The 13,695-nt window shown below is 44.4% G+C and overlaps 1 long non-coding RNA gene across 1 annotated transcript in view; it reads left to right on the top strand.

Annotated features, from left to right (window-relative positions):
• Nucleotides 1-13,695, top strand: part of LOC138283398 (uncharacterized) — a 194,733-nt gene that overhangs the window by 125,860 nt on the left and 55,178 nt on the right. Inside the window, exons 2-3 of the long non-coding RNA XR_011201236.1 lie at nt 1,089-1,458; nt 1,559-1,629. This is a non-coding gene — a long non-coding RNA (uncharacterized lncRNA). The remainder of the gene's footprint in view (nt 1-1,088; nt 1,459-1,558; nt 1,630-13,695) is intronic.

Genomic DNA, 13,695 nt, shown 5'->3' on the forward strand with positions numbered 1-13,695 from the left:
ACTTACCAGAGTCGACTCCCCCAGGTATTCCTGTCAAGCTTTCAGAATGATTGGAGGCCAGGGAACACAACTTCCCCTACAAGTCATTCTACCTGTAACGGGGTAACCATGGAGGGATGCTGTCTGGGTTTTTCCTTTTCCCCTAAATGTTTTCTTTCTACTCAACACACTCACACCAGTCACTTTGATCAAGGTTTCAATGTCTCCTTTTATTGTGTCTTGTTGCTGCTTTATTGTCAGATTCCTTGATTTGATTTCCTCAGAAGCAAAATATAGATCCTCAGTCCTAATCCAGACTACTCGCAACAAAACAAATCTCCGTATTGAGCACCCTGGAAGGGGAAAGGGGAATGGGATTTAGAGAGACTGCCTCAGAGACAATATAACATCTAAACTCAGACTACCGCCTCACATCTGGTTAACTGGGGAACAGCACCTGAAAGATTATTGTCACAATTAATAGGGACACACTATTACATGCTACTAAACTTTCTCATTGGCTAATTCTTTCTAGCAACCAATGTTATAAACACTCACCCTGAGCTCTCTGGAAACTTTGCCTCTCTAGGTTGTCTTTATCTGTGTAGTTGTAATAATATTGATCTTCTATTAAACTCTCACACTCAAATAGATTAATAGTCTGCTTCTTAACCTTGATGGTATTCTTGAGTATTTGTTGTCTCTACTCATATTGTTTGCTGTATTCAAAAGGTTGCTATATATATTTTTATATATATATATATATATATATATATATACATACGTGTGTATATATATATATATATATATATATATATATATATATATATATATATATATAGTTACTTCTTATACTGGCTGCATATGAAGGCAAATGACTTTCTAGTTAACTGTCTTTGAATAAACTAATTTGAGCTGTATTTAATGGATGTATTCTCCTGTAGAGATGTTTTACTTTCTGTTGTTGTTTATTATAACCTATGTTATTTGAGTGGTTGGTGTATTCTCTAGTATTTCTTGAACTGTCAAATGTCTCTTACCACATATTCTCAAAAAAAAATTAAGAAATTTGTTTGTCTCTGAATTCGTTTTTCTTTTTCTCAATCTAGGGTTCACCGCGATGCTTGTTTTCTCGTCAAAATCTTGCGAAGCTGAAATCTCCTCACAAAACATTTCCTCGCAGACTCGCTCTCTTTCAGAACACCTGACTCCTGTCAGATCACAGTTGAAGTGTGATGCACTCAAGCAGCGTGCACGAATCCTAGCAACTAAACTAAATGCAACACTAGAACTGCAACTTAACTGACTGCCTAAGCGTCGGCCATCTTGAATTCCTGCTACATACCTCTTCCTTGTAAAAAGTGCAACACAACTTGCCAAATCTTCCTCCTACTAGGATGACGCTGTCTCCACTGGGGATACTTCTTCGCCTGCATCCTGATTGCTTTCTTTGCACTTTTTGTGGTTACGGCATGACAGGTTTGAATGGTCTTGACATTTATACTTGTGTCCTACTGGTCTGATTGTTGATTTAGTCCCTTTGGTTTTCTTTACGCCTCTTTGTTCTCTGTCTTTCCAGGAATTTCTCCCACCTTCCAGGAATGTCACTGCCAGGTGCTCGGAGGAGGAAGAAACAGAGGCAAGGCCCAGGTAAGTGTTATTACTGGTTATGTGCATGCAAATGAAAAGGGGGAGGAAAGAAGGGGAGAATCTGTGTGTAAGGAAAAAGGGGAAGGGACACACCCTTGTGCAATCCTTTTTTTTTTGCTTATCTTCAGGTACTAAATGTCCTTGCTCCCCAAACCGGCACCTCCATGCAGGATATCTGTGAGGTGGTTGCTACTTCCCTTCTCTTCCCTCTTGATCCTTCTTCCTTTCCCTGTCTCGTGATATGCCGAACACCCGACTGCGTGAGCAGTCCCGTACCTGGGGGAGCCATGTCCCTCCAGGGAGTGGCTGGTCCCTTTGCCTGTTCTGGCTTTTCCCTGCCGGGTTTCCTGGACTGCTCCTGGACTTTCTGCTTCCCCTGCTTCAGTCTTCTCAAGCGTCTGAACTGTCGGTCCCACTTGGTCCTGGTCGTCCAGTGTCCCGCATGGTCGATTGGCTTCATTTCTCTGTCTCTCTCTTCCGCGTCTTCTTTAATGTCTTCCTCATCCCTCTCACTCAGCCCTCCTCCTTCCGTGTCCTGTGCCGTATGGGAGACGCTGGCATACTCCGATGTGCTTGCTGACGTAACACTTTCAATAGTTCCCCTGGGGTACTGTCCTAGCGGTCTTGGGGCGGTCTCACTCGTTACTACGTCTGTAACGGTTGTCTCCCCGGTACATTTGCTTTCCCCTGTGACTGGCTGCCTGGGCCATGAGTCTATTGGATGCCTTGAGAGGAAGTCCGCATTGACTTGTTTGGTACCTGGTGCATGCCGAATCTGAAATGAGAAAGGTTGGAGGGATTAGAACCACCGCAAAACTCTCAGGTTGGTGTATTTATGGTGTACCAACCAAGTCAAAGGGCGTGATCTCTTATAAGCGTATAGGAACGGCCCAAAAGTTAATATTGTAGGGCTTCTAAAGCCCATTTAATGGCCAGACATTCCTTCTCAGGGATCGGATAGTGTTTCTCCCTGGACATTAGTTTTCTACTGATATATATCACAGGGTGAAGCTCACCCACCTCATCCGGCTGAGAAAGTACAGCTCCTAATCCTTGATCTGAGGTATCAGTTTGTAGTGTGAAAGGCTTAGTGAAATCTTGTCGTTATAACACTGAGCTAGTAGATAGAAACTATTTGAGTGATAGCAGTAGTACTGAGATGCGGTTTAGGTAGGTATCTTGTTTGGTTTGTGTTTTGCCAATAGGTTGGTTAATGGGGTCACGTGGGTAGAGTAATAAACCTTCTATAGTACCCTACTAATCCCAGGAAGGATTGAATTTCACACATTGTTTGGGGATGCAGGATCCTTCTGATTGCTTCTACTTTTTCCAGTTGTGGTCATATATTGCCCTTCTCTATGACATACCCCAGATAGTTAATAGAGCCTTGGGAACTCTTGCATTTTTCTGGGTTGGAGGTCAAATCGCTTCTTTCAGAGTCTGTAAAATGGTTGAAAGCCATTCAAGGTGTTGTTCCCAAGTGTGGCTGTGAATGACAATGTTGTCTAGGTATGCTGCTGCGTATTCCCTATGAGGCTTCAGCAGGGTATCCATGAGGTATTGAAACTTTGCTGGGGCCCCATCTAACCCAAAAGGTAAGACTGTGAAATGATAAAGCCTGGCGAGTATGGCAAATGCCGTCTTTTCTTTAATTGCTGGGTGGTCTAGTTGTTCAATCAACTTGTCTCCATGAGGCATTGGATATGTGTCAAAGCTAAATATGGCGTTCAACTGGTGAAAATCAATATGGAACCGGATAGACCCATTTGGTTTTGGTACCAGGACCACAGGGGAACACCATGGACTAGTTGAAGGTTCTATGATGCCTCCCTGTAACAACTCCTGTACCTCCTTTTCCACTACTTGTGTTCGGGCCTCAGGGATCTGATAAGGTTTTAGGCGTACTATTTTTCCTCACTCAGTTCTGATGTTATGTTGTACTAAGGATGTTCTCCCCAGGATCTTCAACAACACCCCTTGATATTCTTTTATGAGACCTGTTATTTGAGCTCTCTGTGTTTCTGACAAATCCGGTCCCATAGGGGCAGGGTTTCCTATACATCATCTTTCATGGGTAATGGGGGATGTCTAAGGGTTTTGTATTAGTAATTATGAGGGTGGATGTATCCTTGATAGGCATGGATTCCCTTTCCTCCCATGCTTTAATGATGTTAATGTGATATATTTGGCCTTTTCTTGAGGTGCGAGGGATTTCCAATCTAGTTATAACCGGGGTGATCTTTTCCACTACTTGATACAGGTCTTCCCATTTAGCTACTAATTTGTGTTCAGCAATATTAAAGCTTTACTACTGATGGATAATTCTCTAATTTTCTTTCCTTGGTCATACCTGTTTTTTCTGTCATCCTTAGGCTTCTTCGATGTGTGTTCTTCCCATACTGTGTGAAGGTTACCTTCCAACTGTTAGGTATACTCTAGTATATCCTGTCCCTCATCTTGTTTCTCCTCCCATTGCTTGGCTGCCATGTCTAAGAGAGTCCTCGGTTGCAGGCCAAAGACCAGCTCAAAAGGGCTATGTCCTGTGGATGATTGTACGTAGGTTCTAACTGCATAGAGAACCAGGGAGAGCTTTTTATCCCAATCACGTCCAGACTCCGAAATGGGTTTTTTGAGGAGGGTTTTCTTGGTTCTATTATATCTTTCCACCTTTCTGTTTGTGGGTGATAAACAGAGATGCGTATCTGTTTAATACCTAGGAGTTGACATATCCATGACATGAGACGTGACATGAAAGGAGTGGCGTGATCTGTGAGGAGTTCTTGAGGGAACTCCACCCCAGAAAAGAATCTGATATTGTGAGCTATGGCTTTGGTGGTCATGCTGGTGAGGGGTATTGCTTTGAGGTACCAAGTAGCATAATCTACTAACACTAATATATTGGTACCCCCTCGATGATGTCAAAAGGGGGCCCATCAAATCTATACCCGCTCTTGAAAAAGGTACATCAATAATAGGTAAGGGATGTAGTGGTGCCTTGGGGTGGGTGGATGGATTCACCAACTGACATTTTGGACAGCTGTTACAGAAGTTCCTTATGTATGAAAAAAAAACAGGCCAATAGAAGCGGCATAAAAGGTATTCTTCTGTTTTTTCCCTACCGTAATGGCCCCCACCCAACTGACTATGTGCCAGATGTAGTACCTGTGGGCGAATGGGGTAGAAATGACAAGTTGGGTTTTTAGATTTCCCTTTGATTGTATGACTTGATATAACAACCCATTATTCATGAGAAAATAGGGACCCACCTGCCCTGTTACATGGGGGACAGGGGAGGCCCATGTGTGTTTCAGAAAGGGGTCCTCCCTCTGACATACTCTGAATCATCCTGGGGTAGATAGGACTTTTTTTCCTGTAGAAAGAGAAGGAAGTTGGTCAGGGGTTTGTCTATTCTTTACTCTCTTTTGTTGTTGGTTTAATAGTTGTTTGGTCTTACCCTCTTCAATATACTTAGTGGAAAAAGGGGTGGCAGCCAACCAGCTGGCCTCTGGATTATGAGGACGGGTGTTTGTCAACAGCTCCTTAAAATCTGGATAGTCTGTACATATTATTATATCTTCTACCAATTTTGGGATACCACCTACTCTGATTCTCTTTTCTTCCAATCTATCATTATCTAAGCCACTGGGTAGATCTTGCTATCCACGTGTATACAGGTTATAACCACTGTCTCTCCGTCTAGCCACTGGTCTACGGACACCCTGTTTGTACCAACCACTGACTATCTACACCTAGAGTCCATTAAAGCCCTGCGGTAGTCCTGTTCACCTTCATAGTTTTTACATACTGTGGGGTTTTCCCACTGGACCATAAGACTGTACCCTACATCAACCCTATTTCTATTGATTCTGGGGTAGGGAGCTTTTGAGGGCAGTTGCGGGCGATGTGTCCCCACTTAGCACAGTTATAGCATTGAGGAGTTTGGCTGAGTTCTTTAGTTGGTAATTGTACTGCTAGGCTACTCTCCATAGGAGTTTTCACTTTAGGTTTCTGAAGGGGGCTATTCCTCCAAGAATATGTTGTCACCTTGGTTGGGGTCACTGTGAATTCAGGTGCTCTATGAAAGGCGCAGGCCAACTCTATGGCAGTAGATACTGGTACATCAGGATGTTGTTTGATCCAGTTTCTCATGCTTCCAGGAAGGGCCTCAAGGTATTGTTCTAATAATATGGTCTGTATAATGTTGTCTTTGGTATTTTCAGCTGGTTTCATCCATCACAGTCTGACATCTTGTACCCTATAAAAGAGGGCTCTTGGATTCTCTGATGTGTTCTATTTTTGTATCTACGGAATTTTACCTGGTAATGTTCTGTATCAAACCCCACTCTTTCCAGTATAGCCTTCTTGACTTCCCCATATGGAATGATCCCACCCGGATTAACAGCTTGATAAGCAGCTTGTAAGGTCCCCTTCAAAAGCGGTGCCACATACTGTCCTCATCTGTCTTGTGGTCAATTAGCTGAGGTGGCTATTCATCCAAAATTAGTACAAAAGGCATTCTCTCTTCTCCCTCCTGATATTTCTGTAGTACTGAACTTGGAACGTTTGGGTGAACCCTTGTACTGGCAATTGTATTTGTTAGCTTTTGTAGGGCAGACTCGTGCACCAGTTTATTATTAGTGATGAGCATGGCTTGACTTTTTAGTGCACTCTGTAGCGTCCTGTTGTGCCTCATTCGCCTGTTCCTCTAACGCTAATTGTAAGTGTTTTTGTTCTTCTACTAGTTGGGTTATCATGTCCTCCAGTGATGGCTTGGTCTCCATGGCCCCCTTCCAGCAAATCCCACTTCTGAAACCGCTGTCACAGGGTGACCACGGAGGGGTGCTCTCTGGGGTTTTTCTTTTTCCCTTAAATGGTTTCTTTCTACTCAACACACTCACAACAATCACTTTGGACGAGGTTTCAATGTCTCCTTTTATTGTGTCTTATTACTGCTACATATTTTGTCCTACAGGTCTGATTTTTAATTTAGTACCTTTGGTTTTCTTTAGACGCGAAGATCAGGTAAGTGTTATTTCTAGTTATGTGCATGCAAATAAAAAGAGGGGGAAAGAGGGGAGAGACTCTGTGTGTAAGGAAAAAGGGGAAGGGACACACAGTTGTGCAATCCTTTTCTTTTATTTATTTTCAGGTGCTAAATGACCATCCTCCCCAAACCGTCACCTCTGTGCAGAATATCTGTGAGGTGGTTGCTACTTCCTGCTGTTTACCCTCCCTTCTTTTCCCTCTTGATGCTTCTTCCCTCCCGTCTCATGATATGCTGAAAACCCGACCCCGTAAGCGGTCCCATACCTGGGAGAGCCACGTAACTCCAGGGACGGTGTTGGGTCCCTTCACCTGTTCCGCTTTTCCCTGCAGGTTTTCCCAGACTGCTCCTGGCCTTTCTGCCTCCCCTGCTTCGCTTTTCTTAGGATTCTGGACTATCGGTCCCACTCAGTCCTTTTTGTCCAGTGTCCTGCCTGGTTGATTGGCTTGATTGTTCTGTCTCTCTCATCTGCATCTTCTTTTACTGTTTTCCTCGTCCCTCTCTCTCAGCCCTCCTCCTTCAATGCCCCATGCCGTATATGAGATGTTGGTATACTCTGATGTGCATACCGACGTAACACTTTCAATAGTTCCCCTGGGTTACTGTCCTAGCGGTCTTAAGCCATCTCACTTGTTACTGTCTGTAACAGTTGTCTCCCTGTTACACTACATCTTCCTAATTTCCTCCTGTATGCACAAGGTGGTGCTTTCTGCATTCACCTTGTCTACTGTTCTGGACCACATTTCCCTTTTTTTGACTGAAAGTTGTAATTTGGACTCGGGCTCGAAGCAATTGTGGCTCTACTGTTATGATTTAATCCATCATGACTGCCAACTCTGCCTCAGAAAAACATGGATTTTTGGGCTGTGACATGTCCCTAGGCTAGAGTGACAGTGTAATAAAAAAAGTAAAAAATCCACAAAAAGGGGTGATAAAAAAGGGTGCTAGCAAGGTGTGTGGTAAGCAGTAATATGGATGGGTTTGGAACATTAGGCCTGCCTTCTCTGTACAAGATGCACTGTCAGAAATGGCTGTGCCGCATTGGAGAGGCAAAGAATCATGGTCTGGAATGGAGTGTGCTTGTAGTGTGATTTTGAGTTGTTTCCACTATGGAGTTGGTCATAAGGTGTGTTGTATTTCTCTCCATGCAATGGTCACTGTTCTGGTGCAATGCAAAGCGCGTTCCACGGAGGTCTATAACCATCAGGGGCAGACGCAAGGGTACCGCCACTGCCACTATGTTTTTGTAATCTGGTTGACAGGAACATGCTGCATTGATGATGATGGAGTACATATAGCCAACATTGCAGTCTGCCGTTTCACTAGCGGGCCACACTCCATCACTGCGGTCAGCATTTCCAGCTGCATGCATTGTAACCGGGTGTGCGGAAGACTGCCAACTCGGTGGTGTACTTGGGGTCACCGCTGTGGCAGACTGGCGGTCTGACCACCAAACAAGTAATCAGGCCCTTAATTATGAGAATCAGCTCTATCCTGTCAGAGAAGTCACTGTTAAAAGCGTGTTCCCCTGAGAGGATTGAGTGTGAAAAAGAGCATGGTGCACTCTGCTGCTGAGGTTGAAAATACCAGTAGGGTTCTCAAGGGTATGAGGGTTGAAAACATCTTCTACAATTTCTTTTATGAAGAGAGGTTTGTGTGCCCCCTTGAGAAATCCCTGCCCCTGAGGCCAATGCTCTTGGGTTGACACAAGGCCTTAGAGTGTCACCACGCACCATAAGATTTGCATGGACCTCGGGGCGCCCAATCCTCAGGAAATAAAGAAGACAGCCCTTTGACTCCTACGTTCAGGCTAGAGTTCTGAGAGTAGAGCCAGGTGCCTCTCCCACCCCCTTGTGCTCATGTCTTGGGGGGGAGGGGCAGGTGAACAGGTTATTGGTTCCCGTGCAGGCAGGGGAGGAGAACCAAGCTGACTCCCATATGTGCTTCCTGGAGGCTGTGCGATGGTGAGGGAAGCTGCAGGTGCCACAGGAGCTAGAGGTTGCAGATCGAGAAAAACACCCATAGCGAAAACTGCTTATTAAATATTTGGGTCTCAAGTGAGTTGCTTTCCATTAGACCCTTCAAGTGCTCATCAGTTTGCTTATTGCTCCTTGTGGTGCCTCAGGAAAGGCAGGTGCATCACCAGTGACCCAAAGAGTGTGTTTGATGGACTGCAAGAGGTGCAGAAGCCCCCAGCAGAGTTTTTCCCAAAACGTGCACTTAGTCTCCCAGTGGGATATATGGATTGGGGGTGTGCAAAATTTGCTTTCATGTAATTATGCAAAACATCTGCAAAACTACATGAAATTCTGTGTAATTATGTGAAACGCAAATCTGTCATTTGACGCTATATTTTAGCCCCTCCTGTGCAGAGCCTTTTTTGGGCTATTTGGGGCAGTTCGCGCTTAGGCCCTCATAACTTTTTGTTCACATAAGTTAGCCACGTCAAATTTGCGTACTTTTTTTCCAACATCATAGGGATACTAGAGGTACCCAGACTTTGTGGGTTCCCCTGAAGGAGACCAAGAAATTAGCCAAAATACAGTGAACATTTTGTTTTTTTCAAAAAATAGGAAAAAAGGGCTGCAGAAGGCAGCTCATGGTTTTTTCCCTGAAAATGGCATCAACAAAAGGTTTGCGGTGGCAAGATCACCATCTTCCCAGCTTTCAGGAACAGGCACACTTGAATCGGAAAATCCAATTTTTCAATACAATTTTGACATTTTACTGGGACATACCCCATTTTTACTATTTTTTGTGCTTTCAGCCTCCTTCCAGTTAGTGACCAAAATGGGTGAGAAACCAATCCTGGATCCCAGAAAGCTAAACATTTCCGGAAAGTAGACACAATTCTGAATTCAGCAAGGGGTCATTTGTGTACATTCCACAAGTGTTTCCTATAGAAAATAACAGCTGAAATAAAAAAATATTGAAATTTAGGTTAAAAAAACCAGCCATTTTTTCCCACGTTTTACTCTGTAACTTTTTCCTGCGATGCCAGATTTTTAAAAGCAATATACTGTTACATCAGCTGGACTCTTCTGGTTGCGTGGATATATAGGGCTTGTAGTTTCATCAAGAACTCTAGTTACCCAGAGCCAATAAATGAGCTGCACCTTGAAATGGGTTGAGCTTCCAGCGCGATGGGAGGAGGCCTCTGTGACAATCAGCGTGTGATCGCGCGCTGACGTCACAGGGGGGGTGGAGGGGTGTAAGGGGAAGGGCTTCCCCTTCCATCCCTGCTTTGGGAGGGTGGGGGGAGAACCCCACAGAGAGAGCGCTAGCGCTCCCTCTGGGCTCTGTGCCCAGGACATAATGGTTACGTCCTGGGCACACGAGCACTTTGCCTCAGGACGTAACCATTACGTCCTGGGCACAGAAGGGGGTAAACTTGACATAAATGTCAACTTGACCATCACATCGCATTTAATGCTATGATTAATTGGACACCTTACATGACCCAGTCAGGTAGTCACATTCAGGAGTTAGCCGGGTTGGGATGCCAACCAATAACCCTGTGTTAGCCAATGGGGTTACTAACTTTATCCACAGCAAAATGACAACTTGGAAGTGTTGCTGTTAAAACATATCAAAAAAATATATGTCTTACTTAATAAAATAGAGCTCCCTGCCATAGGGCTCAAAAGGCTTTCATTAGGAGAGACTTAAATATATTTTTAAGAGATAGGGTGGCTTTTCCATTAACAGTAATGGTAATATTGAACTTGCAGTGTAACACTACCTTTTCAGTCTGCCTTAGCAGGCAGGTGGCCATGTTTTCACTTTCTCAAACACACGGGGTGGCACAACCATTATTGCAGCCCTGTGGGAACACTCTGATTTAAATGCCCTGGAAATCCTGGGGACCATATTCTGGGGACTTATATGTATGTCAGTACTTGCCAATTGGAGACATTCAATTCACCATAACTTTTGCAAAAGGACTGAACGCTGTCACTGAGGTATGAACAGCAGGCTGCAGTGCACTTACAGAATAAAAACAACAGCAGTTAATAGTTCAAATGAACACAAATGTTGGGGGACGCCTGCGAAAACTCTGTTTCCTTACAGATTCATTGAGTGTTATTGGGGGTTACCAGTGAGTTGGGGGCACCACTCCACACTACCTCTCCTGAGTAGGCCTTGTACTGCTTTGCTTTACTACCCCAAGAGAGTCAAGTGCTCCAATGGGATACTTAGGGGGTAATTTTAACACCAGCGGTCGGCGATAATGTGGTGGTAGTACCGCCAACAGGCTGGCAGTACTTACACCACATTATGATATTGGCGAGTTAACTTCGTACCCCTCCGACCGCCATGACGGTAGCAGCCACCAGGCTAAAGATAACCATCTTCAGCCCGGCGGCCGCCATTGTGCCGCCAGCAGGATTATGACCCCGCCTGCCACCATGGTTTTCGTGGCGTTCATAACACCACGAAAACTATGGCGGTAGGCCATATCAGTGACAGGGAATTCCTTCCTTGTCACTGATAGGGGGCCCCCACTCTCCCTACCTCTCCAAAGAGCCCCCACCCTCTACCTCTCCAAACCCCACACCTTCTGTTTTGCTTTCATTATCATATGACTGAGCTGACAAAACTTCTCTGGAATGCACTTCTTAGTTTAAAGAAGACATTTATTATTATTACTTCACCACAAGGTTCCTGAGAGACGAGATTAGTAGGCTGGAAGCACACATTTAAAAGTAGTCACAGCAATGAAAGCAAAATATATCAAAGTACTTCTCAATTGCAATGTACACAGCAAATACATGTGATTATATTATAGCATAACTTCAAAGCAAAGAATAAAAGTCAAAATTTCATCACCGTAGGGCCTATCACTCTGCTTCATCTTTCTTATGCCTGCAAGTTGATGACTCCTGTTCAACTGCGAGAAAGAGATTTTCCACCCAAACGGGAGGTCAGGCAGGAGACGTCTGCTCCTGACTGAAGTCCTGGAAAATTCCACCTCGCTGCTGCCCAGTGCCACCTTAAAAAGCCTGCTAACAGGCCGCATAGTCGAAACATGCTGGCTCAGTGTGGGAACCGAACAAGAGTCTGGAGAGTGGCCAAGTCTCCAAACTTTGCTCGTTCCCAGACGGAATAGAGAGGTAAACGCAAAATATACGCTCTCTTATCACGTTAAACACAGCTTGGTCTATCATGTGGAAAAACACAGCTCATCTGCAATGTCTCAACTGCAATGTTGAACTCCACATTAAAGCCAATAGGCAGCTATACTGAATACAAAATGTAATGTCTAATGCCACGTTAAAGCCAATAGGCAGCTAAACTGAATACAGAATATAATGTCTAATGCCATGTTAAAGCCAACAGGCAGCTAATCTGAATACAACATGTAATGTGCTACTGGTGAACATTGAACAACTAATATGTGCAGTGGTAAAACACAAAGTCATTGGTCAAACACAATTAATGGCATAACACCTCCCCACATCCATGCTCCCCCTTCACACACACACACACACACACACACACATACATGCATACACACACTCCTTCACACATACATACATGCATGCATACATCCATTCACACACACATCCGCACACACTTCCAAACATACAGCATTATGATTTCTCACCATACACGCACTCACACTTCTATACATTCACGCACACAATCAACACTCAACACACACCCGCAATCAGGCACCCACTTACATGCACACACCCCCACACTCACACACAACACCCCCACCCCCCTCCCTGTCGGAGACCCGACTTACCTTGATCCGGATGGTCTTCTGGCAGGAGACGGGATTGGGCGCTGCTACCGCCAGCAGTGCCAGCCAGTAGAACACCGCCAGGCTGTATTATTTCTCATAATACGGCTGGCGACTGACTACTGGTGTGGCGCTGCTTGTGGTAGCAGTGCTACCTTACCACCATCCGCCAGTATGGCCACAGCCAGATTTCCGCCCTTCTTGTGGTGGAAATCTGGCTGTGGTGATAATATGGTGGACGGCTGGTAGCTGCAGGGACGGTCTTTTGGCGGCCATTGCCACGGCGGTAGGCGGTTTTTACTGCCAATGTTGTGATGAGGACCTTAGTTCCCAGTAACAAGGAAGTTGTGAACGTATTAACTGTGAAGGACTCAGACCCTTTGCAAATAATACCCACAATTTCCTACACAGTATAATTTCTGGAAAAACAGCATCTTTAATTTCATCCTCAAAGATCTGCAGGAATTTAAGATTCTTACATCAAAGAGTAAGATATGCTTTGTGGATGCCTTTGGTAACTAAGTCAACCTCTTCCAAATCTGAGCCTTTTCATAGAGCCTGTGATTTATAGGAGCTGATCTCAATATTCTCAAAATGATGCAATGCTTTAATTGATCTCAGAGTTAATAAGGATCAATTTGTCAGAAGGTTCAGTAGTAGATGCAAAGTCAGTCCAAATTGTGGGACCCCAAACTTTGGATAAGTCTCCACCAACAGGAACTACCTAATTAGATAACTTTCAAGTCTCTTCAAAGAAGCCTTCCCATCCAATCATAAAATCACAGGTTCTTCCCTCCCTCATTCATAAAATGGGCAGGATTGCTCAGTTAGATGCTCATCCATACCATTGATTAGTTCTCAAAGTCTCCTTTCAAGCCTAATGCTCCTCCAAATTGTTTATCCAAGAATGCTGTACTGAGCCATGTGGTTTTATTTTAGTTGCATACCCACAGGCACAGACTTCTGTTGTCCTCAGCAGCCCACCTCCTCCACTCTACTACGGGCAGAGGACAAATGGAAATGAAATAATTTAGTATGTTCGTAATTTCTATATATCATTAAAAGTTGTACGGTGCAGCTAGTATGCATTCCAACCAGCATTTTCAAAATGGGCCGGCCTTTCTTACACACCAGGAACATGAGCATTTTGTGAGCTTTGTACAGATTATTACAGGACAACTATGCACCGCAAATTGAATTGCTCTGGGTTTTTTGTCTGTCCAGAGTTCCTAGCTGCTGGAACAAAATGACTGCAGTGATTCATGTTGACCGA

The sequence above is a fragment of the Pleurodeles waltl genome, chromosome 3_1 (genome assembly GCF_031143425.1).
Source record: "Pleurodeles waltl isolate 20211129_DDA chromosome 3_1, aPleWal1.hap1.20221129, whole genome shotgun sequence".
Classification (NCBI taxonomy): Eukaryota; Metazoa; Chordata; class Amphibia; order Caudata; family Salamandridae; genus Pleurodeles; species Pleurodeles waltl.